The sequence below is a fragment of the Danio rerio genome, chromosome 8 (genome assembly GCF_052040795.2).
Source record: "Danio rerio strain M-AB ecotype USA chromosome 8, GRCz13ab, whole genome shotgun sequence".
Classification (NCBI taxonomy): Eukaryota; Metazoa; Chordata; class Actinopteri; order Cypriniformes; family Danionidae; genus Danio; species Danio rerio.
Genome location: NC_141028.1, coordinates 49732737 through 49759950, shown reverse-complemented (window position 1 = coordinate 49759950; position 27214 = coordinate 49732737). Strand labels below are relative to the sequence as shown.

General features: G+C 38.2%; 1 protein-coding gene across 50 annotated transcripts in view; it reads left to right on the top strand.

Moving 5' to 3' along the window:
- The window catches only part of rimbp2b (RIMS binding protein 2b), a 293432-nt gene that overhangs the window by 158760 nt on the left and 107458 nt on the right, over positions 1 to 27214 (top strand). The window lies entirely within an intron of this gene.

Here is a 27214-nt window from a genome sequence, read left to right as displayed (position 1 = left end):
AGAGTTGCGCCTCGCTTACACAGTGCTTAACACAAGATTAAATATATATAAAAAAAATATATATATTAAGGATATATATTGGATATAATAAGAATAGTTATAGGATATAAATATAAAAGATTAAAATATTACAAAACATTATTTTCTAGCCTACATAAATATGAAAAATCACTGCTTTTATGCCTTCTTCATCTCAGGGGGCTTTTTTAGTTTATTTATGACAATTTGCTTTTGTATAATGTTATTATTAATAGCAATATTATTTATTATATGCATATTTATATTTGTTTTATTAAAAACAAGCTTAGATTTGCCCACCTGCAGGTTTTAGACCATATGGGGCACAGCATGTGTTTTAGGATATTACTCAGGTTTTTGAACACACTTCGTTATTATTGTTTATTTATTCTTTTCTGGAAATTACAACTAAATGTAGAAATAGTTTTGAAACAAATATTTGCGCTTAACAAACAAAATTAATTATTATTTGGCTAATTGATGTCTGTGCGTAAAGGTTTCCCTATCCACGAGAGCAAAAGTGAAAGTAGACCGATCATCTCTCATTCTTAAGCGGTAGATGCTGTTTAACTGTTTTCTGTTTAAAAAAAAACAGTTAACTGTTTGCTTATGAAATGCTCAGTTTTTCTACTTACACTTTACGTCATGTAAATAGCAAATCCGCTTATGGACCGACGCAACTGATTCTTAAAGGGAATGGGAGATAAGACTCTGATTCAGGGGTCACCAACCCTGTTCCTGGAGAGCTACCTTCCTGCAGATTTTAGTTGCAACCCTGACCAAACACACCTATTTGTAATTATCAAGTGCTGCTTTAGGTACTATTAAATGGTTCAGGTGTGTTTGATCAGGCTTGGAACTGAATTTTGCAGGAAGGTAGCTCTCCAGGAACAGGGTTGGTGACCCCTGCGCTGATTGGTTTTATCTTAAAACACACTTATAACTCATTAAGAGAATAAACTCAACCCTTTTAGACCATGCGCCACGGCGCAAAGCGGATTGGGAGTGATATTGATATTAATTATCCAAAATTAAACTGGTTACCGACTGCTCCCATGCTTTATTCAGAAATGTATTCCCGCGCCACGGGAATGCAGACCTCTACTGCACATGAACAGGTTAACTGTATCGGCCCTGACAGCATTGTGGCGAAACACATGCAACAAACCCTGTGAATCATGGAAACAAACAGATAATGTTACGACACTTCATGAACGGCTAAATTCTGCTTGCCGTACAGCGATCTGCCTACATCTACATCTACATCTGCCTTACCTTTGTGTTTGCACATGCTCTCATGAATAATTTAGAAGCAATGTCTTCTCATAGGATAAGAAAACTTAGTTATGAATAATAATAAGAATCCAATGGATCATCACTCAACTTGCAGATTTGCGATACGTCAACGATTTTGAAGATAAAATTATCTGACAAAAGCCTAAAATTATCCAGTTTTTCCCACAACTAAAGCTAACAGGTGGTAATGTTGTCTTAATTGATGCTAAACACACACAAATCTGTAAAGATTTTAAGAAGATTACTTGAGGGTGTCTTGAACCTTAAAGTGATTTGAATCTTGAATCAGGAATGTCAGCTTCTCTGCATTGCACATATTCACCATGATTGAACACTTGAAGCTTGTGGTGTTTTTTTTTTTTTTTTGTAAGGAGTTTTATGGAGACGGGTGGTTTGAAAAGATTATAATTTACATGCAAACAAAAGGAACCTGTTGTATAGGTCCTGATTTTGCTGAACATGTACAGTGTGCGTGTCTCAGTTGGACGCACGTCTCTGAGTGTGAGAATCAGCAGTAAAAACGTTTCTCTCCGCAGGGGCTCTCTGTGCCACAGGAGGCTCCATTTTCACAGTAACGACTGTAAAAATACACTGAACTTAATCTCCAGACAGATCTATACACACACAAACATTGGCAAAGCCTGACAGAAGGCTTTTTTCTTCTTTGTTAAACGTTAGCTGTGGATTGGCAGAACTTTCTTCCAAAGCTCTACGCCTGCCAGCCTACACTCCTAATGAGTGAACTACACCTGAAACATCAGCGCTTTTCACTGCGTTCCAACTGGAGAATCCTGACATCCATACAATTCACAACTCACAAATTACCCTTCACATACCCTCTAAAAACAAAGCTGTCTTGTCAATTTGTGCCATCCCTAAGGAAATAGTGAGTGATTTCTGGAAAAAAATTACATAACTTACTGAATTCAGACAGAAGCAGACATTAAAGACATCTTTTCATTTTCCTCTGGCTTAAGCCTGGTTTATACTTCTGCGTTGAGTGATCAGCGTGACCCATTGTGCTTGCATAAATACTTCTGTGCACTGTTTGTGTTGCTCTGCAATAACACTTTAGAAACTCTAGCTCTCAGTAGGTGTCTATGTTCCTCTGTGTAGAGTTTCTTTGCTGGTGTTTTGTTTTTTCTGTACGCTACCTTAATGTAGAAGTGGCTCAAACTCACTCATTTTAAGTGCGGGAACTGACGGAGGTGCAACGACTTTAATCATAAGGTAAACACAAAACAAGTTTCCATCTGGAGCTCCTTAACGGGACTCCACACTTGTAAACACTTGCTCCATCAGGCTCCTGTGGCTCTCATCCCTGCCCACACTCGTCAGCGCTACCAAGCCAACCAATCACAGAGCTTGCGCTGTCATTGCGACGTGTAGTTACATTTTGTGAGATTTGCTCTTCGGCGACAGCCACGGCGAGGACTATGTGACCATGCGTAAGCTGCGTCAGAGCATGCGTCATCATAGCAGAAGTCATCATAGTTTACTAAACTTAGAGCGCAGTGAATGGGAGAGTACAACAAACATTTTATCTGTCACGATTACCAGCGATCATTTCCCATAAGATCGCTGGTTTGCACCTACAAATACCATGGATTACAAATTCGCCATTTCTGGACTACATATGCACTCCGGTCACACTCACACATGCTTCCTCATCTAGACTGATTACATTTACACCACCTGAGGATTGTCAGAGACTGATTAACACACAATAATTAAGCCACACATTCACCCCTTCAGTATGCCGAGTCTTGTTATCTGTCACAGTAGCATTACAACGCGGTTCCCAGTCTAGTTATCTTGTGTACCGACCGTTAGCCTTGTTAGCCTCTTTATCTTTGCCTGCCGCTTGCCTTTCTGACATCTTGCCTGTATTCGACTGTGATTCTGGATTGTCCTCACACACCTGTTTGCACCTGTGTTGACCACCGCTTGCCTGACTGTGAATAAACCTGCATATAGGATCTTACCTCAGTTGTTGGTGTTACTCCTTGTCGTTACATCATCCTATTTGCTGAAATAATAAAAGAAACTCCACAAGGCTGTTATCAAGAAAAGGAAACAATATGTGTGAGACACAAGAGCAGGCAGAAGAGAAAACAATGCCAAATTTACTGTCCTGGCTATTCTTTCTGCATTTCAAACTCCCCGCAAAAGCTGTAATTCTGTTTTTTTTTTTTTTTTTTTTTTTTGTAATTTGATGCAAGGATGATGTAATGCATATTTAAATACTGTATATATATATATATATATATATATATATATATATATATATATATATATATATATATATATAAATGTGCATACCTTTTTTTTAAAAAAAAATCTAAATATTAAAAAATTCGAAAGCTGCTGATGACCATTAAGTGAAGTTTAATATTAAACTAATTTCAAGAGGAGCATGTGCTCATGATTGACCCAGCTGGCCCACATTAGCAAATGACAATCCTCCAATCAAATCATCCCAAGTCACTATATATATCCTTGTTTCCTCGCTCATCCAGAATGGGCAGCATGGTGACCCAGTGACTAGCTCTGTTGCCTCACAGCAAGAATACCCATGGTGTTTGGTCCTCCCTGGGCCATCTGGCATTTCTGTTTAGAGTTTGCATGTTCTCCCCATGTCTGCATGGGTTTTCCTTGGGATCCCCGGTTTCCTCCCTCCGTCCAAATATGCTCTATATCATGGGTGTCCAAACTCGGTCCTGCAGGGCCGGTGTCCTGCATATTTTAGTTCCAGCTCCAATTAAACACACCTGAACCAGCTAATCAAGGTATTTCTAGGTTTACTATTAACTTCCTGGCAGGTGTGTTGAAGGAAGTTGGAGCTAAACTATGCAAGACACTGGCCCTCCAGGACTGAGTTTGGACACCCCTGCTCTATATCATAGATAAAATTAGCCAAATCTTTTTTCTAATGTCTTACTCTCAGGACGTTCACCTTGGCCTCAGCGGCGGGGAAGTTTGAGATCAACCTAAACTCAATTTCCCCTCGCCCTGCGAAAGGGGGGAGCCCTGGGCCTGAGAATCCCTTGAGCTCAGGGCTCTCTCCCAGGACAGCATGCCAAAAACAAGCTATGCATAAATCATGAGCTTAGTGTGAACTCTTGAAGCGCCCCATAACAGGGACAAGGGTGCATTGTGAGTTTATATACAGTATAACAGCAAAATTACAAAGTAAAAGAATACAAAAATGCCAATTCTAATGGTGGTGGGGTGTTGGAAGCAGTATAAGAAATGTAAGTAAGAAATGTGTGATTAAATTGATTAGCTTAGAAAGTCAAAAAATATTAAAAAAGATTAATTAATAAATTAAAACTGACAACAAAAGAACCTATTGAAAAAGCTCATTAAGTTATTGGAAAATTCCCATTTGTTGAAAGGAAATGTCTGAAAGTGGGCTAAAGGATTCCACACAACATAACACTGAAAGGATACTATTACAGGATGGTTAAATAAAGTTGTACGTGCGAAAGTCTCTAAAACGCTACACAAGTGCATATTTTTATCTCCCGTGACCTCTTTGCGTAAATGCAATCAGTCCGGCAATGTTCCCAGCGTCCAGCTTCACTAGCACACTGTGTTAAAAGACCGAGTGTAGAGCTGCAAGGGACAAACTCAATTACCTAAGAGCTGTGTGCGCCAGCCTTTGGACCATCTATGAGGTGCCTTGGGTTGTTTGTGTAGTGCGTGTTTTTTTTTTTTTTTGTGACTATACATACACTTTCATGTTTCTGTGTGTCCATTAGTAGCAGAGCGGGTTGTTTGTCCCCTCGGCTCCAGCAGATTTTTGTGCTTGTTTTTTGTCCTGCTGAAAGCCTATTAGAAATGAATGGAGAAAAATACAAAGAAGCATGCATGTCCTTATTTGATTCTAGAAAAAAAAAATACAGAACTTCACTTCACGACCATCAAGTTTTCTCTTCAGTTGTATTAACCACAGGACCCATTTGCATCATTTACTTAAAATCTATTTTTTAAAAATAATTAGCTATTGATTTTTTTTTTCTTCGTTTTTTTTGGTGTGCAGAGTATTTTTTGCTTTTATGAATGCGCAAAGGGCTTGGAAGTCTATCATCTCTAAACTACATTTTGGGTTAAGGGATGGGTTTTGTTGAATTTTTTTATGATGCAGGTGCCAAATCAATATTTTTAAAACTGTACCCATTCCTAAATTGTGCCTGAACTGATATTTTAAATAAAGAGCTCAAAATGACATTGGGTTACATTAAATGATTTATCATTTATTAAATATATATTTTTATTTTTTCCCATTAATATGATAGGACAGCGTAAATGTATGGCAAATGACTGGAAGAGAAGTTACAGAAAGATTGGGAATGGTCTACAAGTCGGGTCTACAATTCCTAAATTGAAGAGTTCAGATGCAAAAGCCGCTAAACGCCACTTCCGCCAATAATGAGCTAATGACATTGAGTGAGTCCTTTAGGAATGTAATACATGTTCAACAAATATATTTGCTTCAGATCATCAAATAAAATCCCAGCTTCAGCACATTCAGAAATAACCATTTGTTGGCAAAAGTCTCTAAACGGCACTTGCCTTTGACAGCAAACGGCGCTACATCCAGAGAACCGATCAGAAGGAACGAATCGAATTTTATGTTTTCAATGTAACGGCACGCTGATACACCAGCTTTTATGAGAAGACTGTGTTATTCCACTTTCTATTTCGATTTTAAAAGATGGAGTTTGATGAACTGCATGAGCCTGTCCGACATCCATACACATTTATTTACACACATACACTACGGACAATTTAGCTTACCCAGTTCTCCTACAGCGCATGTCTTTGGCCTTGTGGGGGAAACTACGAGGAAACCCACGCAAACACATGGAGAACATGCTAACTCCACACAGAAATGCCAACTGACCCAGCCGAGGCTCGAACCAGCGACCTTCTTGCTGTGAGGCGATCGTGCTACCCACTGCTCCGAATTTGATTGTAATGCACTAATGTACCCCTTATGTAATTCTGCTTTGGAACAATACTTCTTGTGAAAAACGCTATACAAATACATTTGAATTGAATTGAATAAACAAAGTAAATAATTTTAACTTAATTGTTAATTATTTCTACAATAATATGCAAAGTATTAGCACATTCCCCATTAGACTATTATCTATAAACTAAACCGTATTTACCTTATTTTTCATGTACGAGTGGGTGCAGCCATCAGAATCTTTTTGGCTAGAGACTTCTGGTCTCAATTACTTCCAATAAATATTATACATTAAAAACGACTCGTTGTGCAGCTTGATGTTGCAAATTGATATTTTTATTAGATTATTCTACTTATGTTTGCAGAGCAAGTAGTTTGAACGTTTTCTGCCATTTATTATTCCTAGTCATTTCTCCCATATAGCGGAATCACAAAAACGAGCGCACTTCCGCCTCACAGAATAAGGTCAAAATGCTTTACAATGACATGAGAATTAATAAATAATTACTTGAGTTCTATATTTGCATGTATAGGCCAATCATTTGAATGTAATCCAACTCTTCATTTTGAAAAATGGCTGCAATAGTGTGCCCTTGTGAAGTGACCTCAAAGTGTCCTAACCAAGCATCTCATGCGATGATTTTGTAGAGAGAAGTGTTGCTGTGGCCGCTGGTGTTCAATAGTGTCTTGGACAGTGGGATGTTGAAGGGACCATCTGCGTTTCTCTTAATCACTCGTCACATTTACATTTGAAAGCTCCAGCCATGTGGAACACAACAGTCTACATGCACACATCTGCAGCTTCATGCACGTGTGATTTCGTGCACACTCAAGAATGATTCCTATAGTAGGGCTGAACAGCATATTGTTTGAGCATCAATATCACGATGTGTGTATCCCCAACTGTTACATTACAGGATTAGATTATTTGTTAATAGTAAAAATCTAGATATTATAAAATATTACTTTTAAAATATTTATAAAATAATGACCATGCTGTTTTGCATTTGAGTGTTCAATTTCTGTACTTGAATGCTGTTAGACTCTCCAGAAAACTATAAAGTAATCTTTATTTATTTATTTTTGCTTGTAATTTATTTAAATTTATCCAGTTACACCACATAGAAAAATATGAGGGGACGGAGTGGAGGGGACGTGATGGTGGGGAAAAGAATGGATGGGAGAAAAAAAAAACGTAGTGAAAGGGCACTCCCTGTTCACTTCATACATGTCAACCCTCCTGTTGTTGCCTGGATTCTCCCGTATTTTACCATTCTATCCCACTGTCACCCTATCATTAAGTATTTTCCGATATTTCCCATGTTTTTAATCTTGAAATTAATCTAAAAATGACTGCATTCACTTTTTTATTCATCAAAGCTGTTTGTCGATCGTCGCCCTTCCTATGCAACCTCTGAATCAGTGCTTAACAACGGAAACACTCCCTATGATAAACTGATCCCAGATCAGCTTCTGTGACTCCCTTTAAAGAGGAGCTAAAGTGCAGTACACTTTGGGATTATGTGTTTAAACAGACAAATACACTTAATAATATGTAAACTTGTCCGTTCTGCGTGTTTTAATTTAAACACAACAAATTTTTTCTTAAATGAGCTCAAACAATTACTTATGTAATTGAACGCTGTCATTATAGATCTGTGCATTCTTAAAGTGACACCTTTGTTATCAAACAAATCAAAACAAGAGGTTCACTTGTTTGTTAACAGAGGTGTCACTTAAAAGTGGTGTGTTTTATCATATAGTTTATCATACGGAGTGCGTCCGTCAGTCAGCACTGATTCAGTGGTTGCATAGAAAGGGCGACTGGAACGCACTCAGCTTGCTTGTGTTCGGCATGTAGATTTGTCGGTTATTTAGGTATTTTTATGAATATTATTTTATAGTTTGTTGTATTATTCTAATTGAGATTTCAGATTGTGTGTAGATAATTCCTTCACTTGTAAAGGCTGTCGAGACAGATTATTTTTTGATCTTTTATTTTAATAAACCATATTATGAAAATACAGCTTACCAGTGCAGCCTGTCTCTTTCCTGCTCTCAGTAATGCAAACAGATGTATAAATGTGTAAAAATACATGCATGTTACTGTCATTTTCACGTGATCAAGTAATTTTTCGTCTTTTATTTCTTTATCTGAACACATTTAACTCTGTCATAACTGCAATATTTACACTCTTCCATAAATTGTATAGCAGATGTGACTGTATGGGCTGCTTTTCGCTGTAGTTCGTGACACAAGAGGAATATTGAATGTTACTCTGTGTCCATGATGGAACCTGCAGGCATTTGATAGACTTGTTCCTCATCATGCCTCCTTTCTGTCGTCTAGGTAAGCAGGCTGTGTGCACGCGAGCGCTACACTTATTTAAAAATGTCTTATGATTATACTACTGTATATAGTCAGATTTATACACACAGTTTTAACACTTTTAAAACAACCATAAAGCAAAACAGATGTATTTCCCACGTAAAAACGATTCAAAAGGCACATATGTCTATGTGTTTTTGCGTATTTATGTGTTTATAATATATAGCGTGGATTATAATTTAATAAACAGAGAGATTAACTCTTTGTCATGGACAATATTTCTAAAAATAAGCGTGAAAAGTTGTCTGTAGCAGGGTGGGGCTGACGTCACAGGTCCGTTAATAGACTAATGTTAGCTTTTCAATTCTTGCGTTTGTATTTAAGATCCAAAAGTGCTCAAAGTTGTATTTTTGTGTGAGGATTATCCGACTTGACAAAACGTGTAAGTGTAATGAACAGTGTTTGAACACAGAGCTTATTATTTGCAATCTTCGAAAAGCCTATGGGAAAATCCCATAAGGATTTTCATGAGGGAACCAGTTTTATGCTAGCAGCCGATTAGCCTACAAAGTGACGTCGTAGTTCCTCCACTCTATTTCCCCAATCAACGCAGAGCCCAGGATATTTAAAAAAGCAGATATTTTGATGTTAATTTCAATGTGCTCCAAATGTATGGTAGAAATATGGAAAAATAGTTAATGATAAGATGAGGATAGTATTTTTGCGAAACATCTTTGAAGAGGGAACAGAAAAACTTAAAATATATATATTTTCCCATAAATCCGTTTTTTTTATTCTCCCATCCATTTTTTTTCCTCCCACTATCATGTGTGACTGATCATCCCAGTTGATCTAAATTAAGGAAATCTTTCAAAATAGAGCTATTCAAACAATCTGGTGAAACTATATTCTTATCACTATATATATATATATATATATATATATATATATATATATATATATATATATATATATATATATATTGCTGCAAAATAAAATATTGTCATGTCAGATTTTTCAATATCTTGCAGCCCTATCCTATAGTGTTGTGTTTGCATATGTTTGTGTCTGTGAGACACGTTTCAACTAGTGCTGGGTGATATTTCGAATACTGACATTTTAATGCTCTTTTTATTGAGCCATTAAATTTTATTAAGACCTTGTCATTCTACTCTTACTTGTCTTGTGAGTCAAAAATGTGTGAGCATCAAGACGGATGTTTTTTATAGCATCTCTTATAATCCAGTGGCACAATTAGGGTCAGAGTTGAGTTTGCAGTTGGACTTCTGACAACTGTATTTTTTAAATAGTTTTTGTCACTCAAAATATTTCCTTTAAAATAATCTGTTAAGTAAGAGCATAGTTTAAAAGATTCGATTGATCTGTAGCATTTCAGAAAAAACAACAACTTATGATGTTTCCATCCAAAAATGTGAATTAACTTTATGCGCAAAACTAGAATATTGCATAAAAGACCTACGAATAAAGCAGCATTTCCATCCAACGAGTCAAAGTGAACAAAATCGTCACTGAATTGTCCTGATTAGCTGGCGCCAAATATTAACAATCAAAACGGAATTTGCTGCGAGTAGTAGAAGCTGCGTGAGTTTTTTCTCCATTAATAAATGACTTGCACCTCAGAAGGCAATTCTTACACGCAGTGAATGTGCGGTGGCATTTGAAGGCGTGAGATGCGGAGCACAGACGCTCTTTATTCTGGAGATCATTAATAATATAATAACAATAATACTTAAACGGTAAGGCGTTTTACAATGACCAAAACAACATTTCAGATGGTTTACAATGTGCCCAAATAACAAAATCACATGACCTTTTTTAATGCACATACTGGAATTTGTTCGGTAAAAGTGTTTCCATCGTAGATTATGCACATCTTCTCTTATCGAATAAAAAGTTTATCCCACTCAGTTATGCACTTATGTTTTTTATGCACATTTTCAAAATTGATGCACATCTTGCCATTTCTATCAACTTTTCGATCTTTTATGTGTCTTTTATGTGTATATCCAAAATGCACATAAAAGTTGGTGGATGGAAACGTAGCTATTAAACGTGTGGAGGCAAGAAAAAAAAAACATTAAAAAGTGTCCACACACATACACACACACTTTTTTTAGTATAGAAATTATTTTTCCCAACACCACATTTCTTGCGTTTCCATATTTCACTTATGACTTTAATGCGATTGTACATATCCAATTGGAGCATATGTTTTATGCAGCGGATGCCCTTCACTGGGAAACATCCATACACATTTATTGAAGCAAATATACTCAATTTAGCTTACCCAATTCCACCATACCGCATGTCTTTGAACTTGTGGGGGGAAACCGGAGCACCCGGAGGAAACCCACGCTAACACGGGGAGAACATGCAAACTCCACACGGAAATGCCAACAGACCCAGCTAAGGCTCAAACCAGCAACCTTCTTGCTGTGAGGTGATCGTGCTAACCACTGCGCTGAATTACATTGTAATGCAATAAAGTACCCCCTGTGAAAATCTCTGGAGCACCCAGAGAAAAACCATGGGTTTTATACCACATATTTATTATTATACCATATTTATTATTAAGCACTAAATATTTTTAGATTCTCCCAGTTTCCTACATTGTGTGTGAGCAGAGACCACATGCTTTCTAGGAGCCAGAAATGCCAGCGGTTTATTTGGAGTTGGACCATCACCTAAAGCATTAGATCAGAGATTATTCATGTGAGAATCAAACACGCTTTTAGCAAATATTCAATAAAGCATATGCAATGAGTATTTTCCTCATAATTGGGTCAACAGTGATTAGCGCTGCATGTGGCTATACCATCATTAATTCACATCACACATGTAGTCAGTTTCTTGTATAAACATTCGGACAACAGTGCCCCTGGTCTAGCTTTCAGTACATGTAGATGTGCTTCAGTGTATTGGCTGGCATGACTTTGCCAACGGGACCTATTCTAGCCTGTGTGATTTTTAAGGTCAGCCTTGACAGAGAAGAATCGACTAGGACTGTGGCTCAAACTATTGATGCTAATAACTGCTCAAAACTGTTTAGTAGCCAGATAAGAACATTCCAGAAACCATTTTAAAAGGGGACATGTTTTGAAAATGTATTTTTTTACATGTTTAAGTGCTGTAATTTGGTCCACTGTGTCTACCATCCCAAAAAATGAGGAAATATATATACAGTTGAAGTCAGAGTTGTTAGTCCCCTAAATTATTAGCCCCCCTGTTTATTTTTATAGAATTTCCAGTTTCCATCTCTAAATTTAGATGTGTGAGGAATCTTGTAAATTGATCTAGTCATGTGACATTTTAGCAACAACATCGACACCATAAAACTAAATTTTTTGCCCAAAGCCAAAGAACAACAAGTGGCATCATTTGACACAATCTACAATGTAAAAGCGTCATACAAATAAAGGTGAATTTAATTGAATTGAACTTATAAGAAAAAGAAAAAAGACATGATAATTAATTATTCCAATCCACTATTTTCAATTCAGAAACTGGTGCTTTTTTATTGTCTGACTCTGATGTGGACATGCAAAGATTGTATTAACTACTGGTCATTTCTGACATTTTAGCTGAATGAGATTTGCTTGTTTTGTTGTTTCTGTCAGAATATCATTTGCATTTAAAGTGATTCAGATAAATAGGGGCAAATTTGTCAAGCTGTAGTAAATGATCTGTGGGATTTTTTTAGCTTAATCTTCATAGACACATTCTGGGAACACAGGTTTAATTTAAATCTTGGCTTAATATGTCAGAAGAACCATAATACATCACAATAATTATATTTGGTGACTTTTACATAAGAAAAGCACCGCTCACATTTTTGTAAAAGTGTAAACTCCCTTTTACCCTTTATGACCTTATTCTTTTCTGCCTAGCTGATAATCTCAGTATTAGCATATTTTAGGCTCATTGTAGCGTGAATATGGTGGCTGTAGCTGTTGAACGGAGTGCTTGGAAAGAAAGGGGAGTCTGGCAAATGGGCAGAACAGATTGTGTCGTCTCAAAGGTCAGTGCCGCTTATTTCCTGGAAGGGCCCGACATCCATTACCCTACGCTCTGACTGGACATCTTCCACAAAGCAGGACGCCTACCTACAACACCATCCCAAAAGAAAAGAAAAGCTTACGTCAGTCTCCAAAATAGCAGTATTTTAGGACATTATGCACTGTTAGGTGAAAATTATTAAACACTATAAATGTATTAAATAAAAACTGTTACTTTTTAATAATTATAATAATACTAAATTCCTTTAATAATACTAAATAATGCTAAAAATGTTTTGTTTTGTTTCTGTTTGGTAAATGTTTATTCATGGTTGTATTGTTTCATCTCATGCTTAAGAAATCTTAGAATACTTTTAGTGCTCATATTTTTGAACACCTGTCCATAAAGTGATATAAAATATTATAGTAAAACATATATTCAAATATTGAATGTAGTCTTTAGAATTAAAAATTTTATTTTTAGATTTTTAAATTACATTACATACATAACATGTATAATAATAATAACAATACTACTACTACTACTAATAATAATAATAATAATGATAATAATAATAATAATAATTATTATTATTATTATTATTATGGCTGGACAATATATATTTTCGTCATTGATTTCACAATGTGTGCGTCTGCAATTGTCAAATCCCAAAAATGTGCAATTATTCTGAATCTGAGTCTGAATTATAGTTGACCAGAAGCTACTGAATTGTATTTAATCACTGTATTTTTTTATGGAATTTGTATGATTTAAAAAATGTTTTTCTTACTTTGAATTGTTTTCTTGTTTCTAGTCTAAATATATATTTACATTTCAAAGCAAAAACTAAATATTTTTTTCCTTACCCTACTGCTTTGCTTGTTTTAAATAAGAACTCTAATTTTCACGTATTTTTTTCCTGATGGTGAAAACAAAAAAAAGTGTTTCCTTGCTCTAAGAATGTGTTGATATTTGGACAAGAAACAAGACATACAGTATATATATATATATATATATATATATATATATATATATATATATATATATATATATATATATATATATATATTGCATTGACATTATTCAATTTCTGTATCTGAATTCTGTTAAGCTCCCCAGAAAACTGCAAAAACAGCTATTTAAACCATCTTCTGAAACTATATTCATTTTGCAATATTTATCACAAAAAAATAAAATATTGCAATATCAGATTTCTATATTTAGGGACCGAGCACCGAAACGGTGCGTAGGCCCTATTGGAATTGCTCCGTTTTTTATTATTATTATTATTATTATTCCGCCCCCTATCGGGGCACTTTTGAGGGTCTAAACATGCCCGAAAACTCATAAAAATTTGCACACACACCAAACGCGGTGTAAATAGCAGGTTGATATGGGTCTCGGAAGTGGGCGTGGCAAAATGACTCGACAGCGCCACCTAGAAAAATTAAACGGACGAGCCCCCGATACACGAATCACGCACATGCACAAAAATTGGCACACACCTCAAACATGCCAAACCATACGAAAAAGTCTCTTGGAGCCATAACTCAAACCCAACAGGAAGTCAAATATTTTTAACTTCCTGCGGCGAAAAAGTGGCGTTTTTGCCATTTCCAGGCGTTGTATTTTAACGAACTCCTCCTAGGGATTTTATCCGATCGACACCAAAATTGGGTTTTGTCATCTAAAGGCCTTGGCGATGTTAAATTGCGAAGCTTTAGAGTTTTCGTCGATGGGCGTGTCCGTGGCGCCCTCGCAAACTTTGATGATTCGCCACAAAACAGGAAGTCGTTATAACTCAGGCATGCATTATCAGATCTGCCTCAAAATTCACACGCTTGATAAGCGTCCTGACCTGAACACGTTTACATGCCAATATCCAGATATAAATATAGCGCCACCTGCTGGCCACAGGAAATGACATGATTTACGGAGTAATAAACTCCTCCCACAATTTTTTTTGTATCAGCACAAAAATTGGGTAGTGTTATCTGAAAGCTCTAGCGATGATATATTGTGAAGATCTAGAGTTTTTGCAGAGGGGCGTGTCCGTGGCGGTATGACAAACCTCAACGCTTCGCCATGGAACAGGAAGTCCTTATAACTCAACCACACAATGTCCGATCTGCCTGAAACTTCACATGGTTGATAAACGTCATCTCTTGAACACATTCACATAACAATATTGAAGTGGGCGTGGCAAAATGACTCGACAGCGCCACCTAGAATAATTAAACGGACGAGCCCCCGAGCTACGAATCACGCATATGCACGAAAATTGGCACACACCTCAAACATGCCAAAACATACGAAAAAGTCTCTTGGAGCCATATCTCAAACCCAACAGGAAGTCGGATATTTTTAACTTCCTGCGGCGAAAAAGTGGCGTTTTTGCCATTTCCAGGCGTTGTACTTTAACGAACTCCTCCTAGGGATTTTATCCGATCGACACCAAAATTGGGTTTTATCATCTAAAGGCCTTGGCGATGTTAAATTGCGAAGCTTTAGAGTTTTTGTCGATGGGCGTGTCCGTGGCGGCCTCGCAAACTTGGATGATTCGCCACAAAACAGGAAGTCGTTATAACTCAGGCATGCATTACCCGATCTGCTTCAAAATTCACACGCTTGATAAGCGTCCTGACCTGAACACGTTTACATGCCAATATCCAGATATAAATATAGCGCCACCTGCTGGCCACAGGAAATGACATGATTTACGGAGTAATAAACTCCTCCCACAAATTTTTTTGTATCAGCACCAAAATTGGGTTGTGTTATCTGAAAGCCCTAGCGATGATATATTGTAAAGATCTAGAGTTTTCGGAGAGGGGCGTGTCCGTGGCGCCATGACAAACCTCAACGATTCGCCATGAAACAGGAAGTCCTTATAACTCAACCACACAATGTCCGATCTGCCTGAAACTTCACATGGTTGATAAAAGTCCTCTCCTGAACACATCCACATGACAATATTGAAGTGGGCGTGGCAAATTGACTCAACAGCGCCACCTGCAAAAATTAATCGGACGTGCCCCTGATCTATGAATCACGCACATGCACGAAAATTGGCACACACCTCAAACATGGCAAAACATACGAAAAAGTCTCTTGGAGCCATATCTCAAACCCAACAGGAAGTCTGATATTTTTGACTTCCTGCGGCGAAAAAGTGTCTTTTTTGCCATTTCCAGGCGTTGTATTTTAACGAACTCCTCCTAGGGATTTTATCCGATCAACACCAAAATTGGGTTTTGTCATCTAAAGGCCTTGGCGATGTTAAAATGCGAAGCTTTTAAATTTTCATCGATGGGTGTGTCCGTAGCAGCCTCGCAAACTTTGACGATTCGCCACAAAACAGGAAGCCGTTATAACTCAAGCATGCATTATCAGATCTGCCTCAAAATTCACACGCTTGATAAGAGTCTTGACCTGAACACATTTACATGCCGATATCCAGATAGAGTTATAGCGCCACCTGCTGGCCACAGGAAATGACATGATTTACAGAGTAACAAACTCCTCCCACAAACTTTTTCGTATCTGCACCAAATTTGAGTGGTGTCATCTAAAAGCTCTATCGGTGATATATTGTGAAGATCTAGAGTTTTCACAGAGGGGCGTGTCCGTGGCGGCATGACAAACCTCAACGCTTCGCCATGGAACAGGAAGTCCTTATAACTCAACCACACAATTTCAGATCTGCCTGAAACTTCACATGGTTGATAAAAGTCCTCTTCTGAACACATCTACATAACAAATTGAGTCAGTCATAGCGCCACCTGCTGACAAAAGGAATTTTGGCTTATAACTCGGCCACACAATGTCCGACCTGCCTGAAACTTCACATTGTGGATAAAAGTCTACTCCTGAACACATAATAATATTGAGTCTGTCATAGCGCCACCTGCTGGCAGAAAGTGGTTTAGCTTGTAAGTCGGCCACACAATCTCTGATCTGCCTGAAACATCACATGGTTGATTAAAATCCTCTCCTTAAGACATCTACGTAAAAATATTGAGTCTGTCATAGCGCCACCTGCTGCCAGAAGGTAGTTTGGCTTATAACTCAGCCAAACAACGTCCTATCTGCCTGAAAATTCACATGGTTGATAAGACTCTTCTACTGAAGGCATCTACATAACAATCTTGAGTCACAGTTAAAGCGCCACCTGCTGACAGGAGGAAGTTCGACATAAATCTGTGATTTTCTCAGGTTCTTTATATATATCGGCTTAAATTATTGTTGTTCGCTGTTCTCTGTCATCCTGAGGCCACAGGGCGGCGGTGAGCCCGGGTGCGAGGTCCCTATCATCGCTGCTTGCAGCTTTAATTATTCTTCTTCTTCTTCTTCTTCTTCTTCTTCTTCTTCTTCCGCGGAATGAATCGCGGTTTTGAGGGGCTAAACATGCCCGAAAACTCACAAAACTTTGCACACGCCTCAGAAGTGGCGAAAATTTACGTTTATTATGGGCTTCGGAAGTGGGCGTGGCAAAATGACTCGACAGCGCCACCTAGAAAAATTAAACGGACGAGCCCCCGATCCACGAATCACGCACATGCACGAAAATTGGCACACACCTCAAACATGCCAAAACATACGAAAAAGTCTCTTGGAGCCATATCTCAAACCCAACAGGAAGTCAGATATTTTTAACTTCCTGCGGCGAAAAAGTGGCGTTTTTGCCATTTCCAGGCGTTGTATTTTAACGAACTCCTCCTAGGGATTTTATCCGATCGACACCAAAATTGGGGTTTGTCATCTAAAGGCCTTGGCGATGTTAAATTGCGAAGCTTTAGAGTTTTCATCGATGGGCGTGTCCGTGGCGGCCTCGCAAACTTTGACGATTCGCCACAAAAGAGGAAGTCGTTATAACTCAGGCATGCATTATCAGATCTGCCTCAAAATTCACGCGCTTGATAAGCGTCCTGACCTGAACACGTTTACATGCCGATATCCAGATACAGTTACAGCGCCACCTGCTGGCCACAGGAAATGACATGATTTACGGAGTTATAAACTCCTCTCACAAATTTTATCGTATCAACACCAAAATTGAGTGGTGTTATCTGAAAGCTCTAGCGATGTTATATTGTGAAGATCTAGAGTTTTCGCAGAGGGGCGTGTCCGTGGCGGTATGACAAACCTCAACGCTTCGCCATGGAACAGGAAGTCCTTATAACTCAACCACACAATGTCCGATCTGCCTGAAACTTCACATGGTTGATAAACGTCATCTCTTGAACACATCCACATAACAATATTGAAGTGGGCGTGGCAAAATGACTCGACAGCGCCACCTAGAAAAATTAAACGGACGAGCCCCCGATCTACGAATCATGCACATGCACAAAAATTGGCACACACCTCAAACATGGCAAAACATACGAAAAAGTCTCTTGGAACCATATCTCAAACCCAACAGGAAGTCGAATATTTTTAACTTCCTGTGGCGAAAAAGTGGCTTTTATGCCATTTCCAGGCGTTGTATTTTAACGAACTCCTCCTAGGGATTTTATCCGATCAACACCAAAATTGGGTTTTATCATCTAAAGGCCTTGGCGATGTTAAATTGCGAAGCTTTAGAGTTTTTGTCGATGGGCGTGTCCGTGGCGGCCACGCAAACTTTGATGATTCGCCACAAAACCGGACGTCATTATAACTCAGGCATGCATTATCAGATCTGCCTCAAAATTCACACGTTTAATAAGAGTCTAGACCAGAACACATTTACATGCCAATATCCAGATACAGCTATAGCGCCACCTGCTGGCCACAGGAAATTACATGATTTACAGAGTAATAAACTCCTCCCACAAATTTTTTTCGTATCAGCACTAAATTTGGTTGGTTGTTATCTGAAAGCTCAAGCGATGATATATATTGTGAAGATCTAGAGTTTTTGCGGAGGGGCGTGTATGTGGTGGCATGACAAACCTCAACGCTTCGCCATGAAACAGGAAGTCCTTATACCTCAACCACACAATGTCCGATCTGCCTGAAACTTCACATGGTTGATTAAATTCTTCTCTTGAACATATCCCCATACCTATATTGAGTCACAGTCATAGCGCCACCTGCTGACAGAAGGAATTTTACCTTATAACTTAACCACACAATGTCTGATCTGCCTGAAACTACACATGGTTGATTAAATTCCTCTTCTGAAGACATTTAAAAGCCAATATTGAATCTGTCATAGTGCCACCTGCTGGCAGAATGTAGTTTGGCTTATAACTCAGCCACACAATGTCTGATCTGCCTGAAACTTCAAATGGTTGATTAAATTCCTCTCCTGAACACATCCACATAACATAATTGAGTCAGTCATAGCGCCACCTGCTGGCAGAAGGTAGTTTGGCTTATAACTCAGCCACACAATGTCCGATCTGCCTGAAAAATCACACGGTTGATAAGACTCTTCTACTGAAGGCATCTACATAAAAATCTTTAGTCACAATTATAGCGCCACCTGCTGACAGGAGGAAGTTCGGCATAAATCTGTGATTTTCTCTGGTTATTTATATATATCGGCTTAAATTAATGTTGTTCGCTGTTCTCTGTCATCCTGAGGCCACCGGGCGGCGGTGAGCCCGGGTGCGAGGTCCCTATCATCGCTGCTTGCAGCTTTAATATTATTATTATTATTATTATTATTATTATTATTTATATCTTTTTAATTTGTAGATTTGCTTAAATGAATATTTTGTGAGTTATTTTTTTATGCAGTTCTTCTGCAAAAACCTGTTTCAGATGCAGAAAACTGAACGACTCAGATGCAGAAGTGTGTATGTGTGTGTGTGTGTGTGTGTGTGTGTGTGTGTGTGTGTGTGTGTGTGTGTGCGCAATTACTGCATGCTTCACTTCTAATATATTATTATCAGGCTCTTCCAGCAGAATGAATAGCATGCTTTTGTAATGACCTCCCTTGTGGCATCCTTTCCACTTTTGCATCACTTTTTGTTTTTTGTTTGGTTTTGTTTATTTTTTCTTCTCTTTTTCTTCTTTTTTTTACGCTCATGCAAATGATGCTGCTGCAGAAGTGGTGCTGAGTCTCCTGGGCTGCTTCATGCAATTTGTTCAAGTTACACATTGGATGTGAAAGCACTTTCTGTGTGTCTAATCTGTAATCATTAGCTTTGTCGTTCTCTCTCTCCTCGACATCGGCTCAGTCTATCATCCGTCCAGAGTTTGTGGATCGATGTTCAGAGAGTGGCCTGCCAATGCAATGATGTGCTGCTCAGGAGAGATTGGAAGTGACTGCAGAGAATTGACGCTAGTTGAAATGACAATGGCCTTTCCATGAGTCAATGGAGAGAAATGGAGGTGATCTTTAGTTCTGTTATGACAGAAGACACAGCTTGTGCATGTGTATGTGTGTAATACCTTCACTGGTACAAAAATAATAAAATCCATAAAATTTACAGTAAAGAAATGGCAGGTGTGTTGGCTTGAATTTAACCATCAAAAATATGGCAGGAATGTAAAATACATTTCTAAATTTTATGGGTAAATACCATATTTTTTGTCATACTAACCTAACCAAGTACTAACATCTACAACTTAACTTTGTCACACAGACAAAAACACAAACATAAGCAGGTAACCAGTATCAGTATTAGTTACCCTGCAGGGACTTTTCTAGGTCACTATAAAGAAAACTATTCATAAATCACACAGAATAAAGTATTTCAAACATGTTAAAATGCAGATTGCCTCCAGTGTTTAGGGGTAGGGTTGGGTAACCGGATAGAATATAAGTCTTATTGTCATGACTGTCATGGACCACTAGGTGGCACTGTAGTTTGCAAGCGAACTCTTTTAGCGAACTACAGTTGTTAAGGAACTACATTTACCTACATTCCACTTGCACACACCCGGCTTCCACTTACACTGATTGCATACTCAGCCGTCTCCGTTTCCCGTTTTGATTTCCTGGACTATTTACACACCCTGCACCCTTTTGTTGTTACTGAGTCGTTCGTCTATCTTGTCTAGTTATTCTTGTTAAAGTTGGTGTGTTTTTCCTGAGCCGTGTTCTTTTTCCGTGTTTTGTTTGTTTTATAGTTATCTTAAAACTTTGATTTTTTGGATGTCTTGTTTTCCCTGTTAACTGCATGAATTTTTATTAAATGCATTTGGATCCATCACCCTTTTGTCTTCATCCATCAACATAACGTGACAAATATAAGTAATCACGTTAAACGGATACACATGACTAGGCCCGTATGGAATCTGCGTGCGCAGAAATGCGTTTTTTTTTTCTGCAAATTTTTAGCCCATCATTAAGTCTATGTATACTTGTGTAAATTTATATTTGTTCAGTTTTTTTTAAATTAACTTTAGCAATACTATTGCCTAATATGAAAGTGTTCCTTTCATTTATTTTCAATACAATTTGGGCAGTAATTTTTTCTGTTCGTAAATTTCTTATATACAGTTCATACAGTTCATTTATTATATGAGAGACTTGCCTTGTTTATCAAATAAGTGGATTTAGATGGATTTGCATTCTAAACATTAAAAAAAGAAGTTAAAAAAGCTATTAATATTTATTCATTATATTAAGTTTTTAGTTGCAATACTCACAAAATAATTCCACATTAATCCGCAGATTCTTTACAAAATTCTCAGCAGAAATAGTAAAAAATTTCTGCAAATTCTGTCTTTCCCTACATATGATATGCAGAAGTATTGACTTAGTGTTTACAAATGTTGAAAAGGAGGATGCTCAAAAGTTGTTCTATGTTAAATAGAGATGTCATATCATCTGTTAGTTTCATTTAATCCCTTACTGTCTTCAGAATTTCGTAATCATTATAGAAATGCTTAGGGGTTAAATTAATCAATTTTAATATGGTACGCTTTTGGTGCTTCACACCTTTTTTTGTTTGTTTCAAGAAAGAGGTTCAAGATTTAGAATAAAAGTTACTTGTAAATCAATACAGTAGTGAAAGATGAGTTCACTTACGTCAGATTGTATGTTTTCTTGCACAGCTGAATGTTGGACTCATTCAAGATATTTGTTAGCATTGGCCAAACATGAATAGCTGAAGTCACACCGAAGCAACAGCCAACAGAGGATTCTGCTTGGTCTTAAAGCCTTTTTCAATTGGTTATTTTCACCATCATGGCATGGCAGTCAAAATATGTCAAATAAGCTCATGTATGGGATCAATTCTGGACCTTTGTCAGTGAGAGGTGGGTCTTCCAAATCCCCCGAACCCTCCCTGGCTACGGGCCTGGATCAGCTGAATGTGTATGAAAGGCACCGGCACTGCCTTTGGCTTTCTGCCATATCTACATGTGTAGGTGTTTCAACTAACTCCGGTACCTGAAATAAGTGTGTGCGACAAGTGTGACAATAGGCTCTCTCTTTCTACTGCTTCAGCTTTGCTTCAGAACATAAACTGCACAGACTTGCACATTTTGTTGTTGAAAATTGTTTCTTTGGAACTACTTGACACACTCGATAGGTAGTTCCGCAAACGTCATGCTTGACCTTTTAGCTTGATTGCATAATGCAATGACGCTTTGTGGTTACACATACACACACACACATATACTGTATATATATACAAATATATGGTTTGCTTGGTTTGAGACTTGTGGAGTTGCGCATTGATGGATTTGCTCTTCAGTGTTTGGACTTTCAGCAGTGAAAATTAAACCACACTGAACTAAACTGAACTTCAACATTGAACTGAAAACTGGACTGACACAGTTTCAATTTACTAGAACTTGTATGTTAAGCTGATTTGACACAATCCACATTGTAAAAGTTCCACATTGATTCCTCAGCTCATGTCATTTCAAGAGTTCACACTTAGCTGATGATTGATAATAAAGCTAGTTTGCCGTGCTGTCCCGGGAGAGAGCCCTGAGCTTATAAGATTCTCGAGCCCTGGGCTCCCTCCCGTTGCAAGGCGAGAGGGAAGTTTGAGCTCAGGTAGATCTCGATGACTCCCCCTCTTGCTTGTTTTAGCGAAGTCAGATATGGATGCGGAAAGGTGTACTCAGAGTTTAGCTAAAGTATTTGGATTAATTGTTTAGAATACTTGTTTTTTGAACTGTGGGAAGAAACCGGAGGACCCGGGGAAAACCCACACGACCACAGAGAGAACGAGCAAACTCTGCACAGAAATGCCGTCTGGTTTGGAAAGGAATTAAACCAGGGGCATTCTTGCTGTGAGGCAACATCGCTAATCGCTGGCCACCGTGACGCCCGTTTGAAAGGAGGGAAAGTAGGGTTGGGTGGGGGGGTTTCTTCAAGACGAAGATATTGAGATGAGAAAAGTCTGGTTATTTATAGTGAGTTAAGGATCGTCTGATAGGATAATCAGTCATTAGCTAAAGTTGGAACAGCTGTGAACAATCATAAGCACGTGATCCTCTCGAAATTTGTTTATAAATAAACTTCACTTAGGACCTTCTGAGGCGGAATATAAACCTTATTTTTGTTTCATCCAATGAAAGATGAAACAAATATGCCACAGCTATATCAGCCTGCAGCCCAAGACCGGTTACTCACTGAAGCTAAGCAGGGCTGAGCCTGGTCAGTACCTGGATGGGAGACCACATGGGAGAATGTTGGAAGTGGTGTTAGAGAGGCCAGCAGGGGGGTGCTCAACCTGTGGTCTGTGTGAGTCCTAATGCCCTAATATAAAAGTGAAGGGGACACTATACTGTCAGTGGGCACTGTCTTTCAGATGAGACGTTAAATCGAGGTCCTGACTCTCTGTGGTCAATAAAATTCCCATGGCACTTTTTGTAAAGAGCAGAGGAGTAACCCTGGTGTCCTGGCCAAAGTCCCTTAATGGTCCTTATGATCATGTCCTCCCAATCATCCATCTCCACCCAATTGGCTCTTCACTGTCTCTTCACTCCACCAATAGCTGGTGTGTGGTGACCGCACTGGCACCGTTGTCCTGTGGCTGCTGTCGCATCATCCAGGTTGATGCTGCACACTGGTGGTGGTGTGGAGAGACCCCTCTCATGATTGTGGAGCGCTTTGGGTGTATACACAATAAATGCGCTATATAAATACACATTGCATTACATTACATTACAAAGAAAGAAATGATACATTATTATACATGATTATTTGGGTTTTAAATAATTATTTGATTTGGTTAATTTTAAAATTGCATAATATAATTTTATATTTTCTCAGTTGCCTTCTGCTTATATAAATGTAATCAATCAAACCTAGAATATTTAGTTCTTTAAAGCAACCTTATTGCTAAGTGCTTGAACTATGCAGGTTGAAATCAGCGCTCTGAGCAATACAATTTTCTTCTGTGGAATAGAAAACAGTTCGTTTTCAAGCCTCTTGAAGACTGCATTATAGAGACATACATACGAACACTCACATTTGTGTCTCCATCTTGAAGTGGCAGCAGTGCCACAGCAAGTGCATGTTTCTGGAGTATGATGTATTATGAGGAGAATCCTCAGCTGTGTAGGACGTGGTTTTGCTTTGGGGGCGTATGCAAATTTTCTGCAGCATTCAAGATTAACCAATGATTGGAGAAGTTAACCTAATTACACAGAGCTATTTAAAGGTGCACCAATGGTTCAGTCATGAGAGAGGCATATTTGCTTCATCAGCACTACTTTCTTCTCACTATGTCTCTCTCTTTTTGATTGCTGCCCTGCAGTAATCACTTTATCAACACTGTCGCTTTTTTCCACTGTCGGTTTTTTAAGTCCAATGATGCAATGCTTATAACTTGTGACCTCAGCTGGCTGTAAACATGTCTCTGTAAATGTTGTTTTGATTTCATTTTAGTGTGTTTCATTGACATGACAGAAAGGGTTCATTTCTGTTACAGTGCAGAAAAAGTTCAATGATGGTAGTCTGAACATGTACAACTGTACATACAGCATACATCCCAATTTTACACACTCTTTGCTGAATCTTGTTTCTGTTTTTCTGTTAACATTACAAAGCATTTTTCCCTCGTCTAGTCTTCCGGTGTTTTTGACCTTTCACTTTTTAACCGTGTTTGATTCTTTGCCATCTACCCTGACCTTGCAATTTGGGTTACTTTGGTGCTCCTATTTGTCCCTGTTTGTGACCACTTTCCTGTCCATTTGGATCTGCACGTTCGTTGTCCAGTGTCTGATCATTACAGGGACAATATGGAAAAAGCAAATAAAAAAGAAAGAAATGATTTCCAAAATTACTTTGACTTTTCATTACAGACAATAAGAACACAAAATAGTTCATGTTTTGTCTGATTAACTTCATTTTATTTGTAAATATACATTCCTGTCATTCAGACCTGCAACACATTTCAAAAAAAGTTGGGACAGGAGCAATTTAGGGCTAGTAATCAGGCAAACCGGTTATATAATGATGTGATTAAAAACAGGTGATGTCAACAGGTGAGTATAATTTGGATTTGGTACAAAAGCAGCATTCAAGTAAGGTCTAATGCTTTAGGAGTGAAAAAACTGTACAAAAGCACGCACATCTCTCTAAATTGGGTGCTCAGCCAAAACCGCAAAACGTGCAAATGAATGTCAATCAAAGGCGGCAACACCAAGGCTCCAAAAATACAAATTTGTTAAATTAAAAAGGCTGACACAGAGCGTGTTACACGCTCTGTGTCAGCCTTTTTAATTTAATAAATTTGTATTTTTGAAGCCTTGGTGTTGCCACCTTTGATTGACATTCTAATGCTTTATGAGCAAATATGGTACAAGGATCACCAGTTTTGACAACAAATATGTGAGAATTATTGAAATATTTTGAAAACAATGTTCCTCGAAGAATGATAGGACGACATTTGGATATTTCAACTTCAACAGTGCATAACATAATTAAAAGATTCAAGAAATCTGGAGGAATTTCAGTGCGTAAAAAACAAGCTGAACTACTACGATCTTTGATCCCTCAGGCGGCACTGCATCAACAATCATCATTCATCCAATAAGTGATATCACCACATGAGCTCAGGAATACTTTTGCAAACTTTTGTCAAGTACCACAACACGTTTTTACATTCACAAAGGCCAGTTAAAACTGTACTGTGCCAAAAGGAAGCCCTATGTTAACAGTGTCCAGAAGCGCCGCCGACTTCTCTGGGCTCCGAGGCATTTGGGATGGACCATCAAACACTGGAAATGTATACTGTGGTCAAATAAATCAGTATTTCAGGTATTTTTTGGGAGGAATAACCGCCATGTGCTCTGGACCAAAGTAGACATGGTATATAGAACATAGAGATTTTGGAGCACAATATGCTGCCTTCTTTTTTAGGGACGCCCATGCATAGTTCAACAAGACAATGCAAAACCCCCTTCTGCACATATTCTGCAATCCTGGTTGTAAAGCAAGCAGATATCTGCAGTCCCGACTTGTCTCCAACAGAGAATGTGTTGCTCATTTTTAAGCTCAAAATGCAACAACAAAGACCCTGTACTGTTGCCCACCTTAAGACTTAAAGGAAGAATGGGACAAAATTACACCTAAAACACTTCATCACTTGGTGTCTTTAGTCCCTAAACATCTTATTTATTTTTCTAAAATTGCACTGACTCTGGGCTGCACGGTGGCTCAGTGGTTAGCACTGTTTCCTCACAGCAGAAGATCGCTGGATGAGTCCCGGCTGGGCCAGTTGTTATTTCTGTGTGGAGTTTGCACGTTCCCCCCGTGTTAGTGTGGGTTTTCTCCTGGTACTCTGGTTTGCCAACAGTCCGAAGACATGTGCTATAATTGAATTGGGTAAACAGAATTGGCTTTAGTGTATGAATGTGTATGTGAGAGTGTATGGGTGTTTCCCAGTAGGTTGCAGGTGGACGGGCATTTGTTGCGTATAACATTATAACATATGCCAGAATAGTTAGCGGTTCATTCTGATGTGGTGATCACAAATAAATAAGGCACTAAGCCGAAGGAAAATGAATGAATGAATGAAAGTACATACCCCATATTTTGACCTTTTATTTCAACTGAATTTGATTTACAGCAAAGGTGCAAAATAAAACTAATAATAAATGATTGCTTTTATTTAGACAACATTGTACTCAGCCCAACCTTTTAAGTTTCACAAAGTAAAATTTTAAATAAAAAAAGTTTATCAGAAAATAACATTTCAGTGATCAGTTTATATATGCATATGTGCACATTTGCACATGGAAAACCACATAATCTTTTTGTACATACACTATTATTAAAATATTGCATGCAAAATAAATAACTTCCTCTTTCTCAGAACTTTTATTTCCTTCTGATGTCACTTATGCCATGTGGATTTAGCCATAAACTCTGTAAATGTAGTGTATTCCAGCCGTGTTGTGTTAGAACAGCATGATTTCTGTTGACTACTGATCTCTAGTTAAAACCCCCAGTGTCAGTCTTTCTCAGACAGATGGACTACAGCCTTTCTCTCTCCCTCTCCCTCTCTCTCTCTCTCTCTCTCTCTCTCACTCTCTCTTCATCTTGCTCTCCTCAAAATGAATAATGCATTGACTAACACTAGCAGTGTACGAAACTCTCTGTTCTTACTAGAAATACACCCTGCTCTCTAAACGTGTGTTTATCAATGTGTGCTTGTGAGTATTCCTGC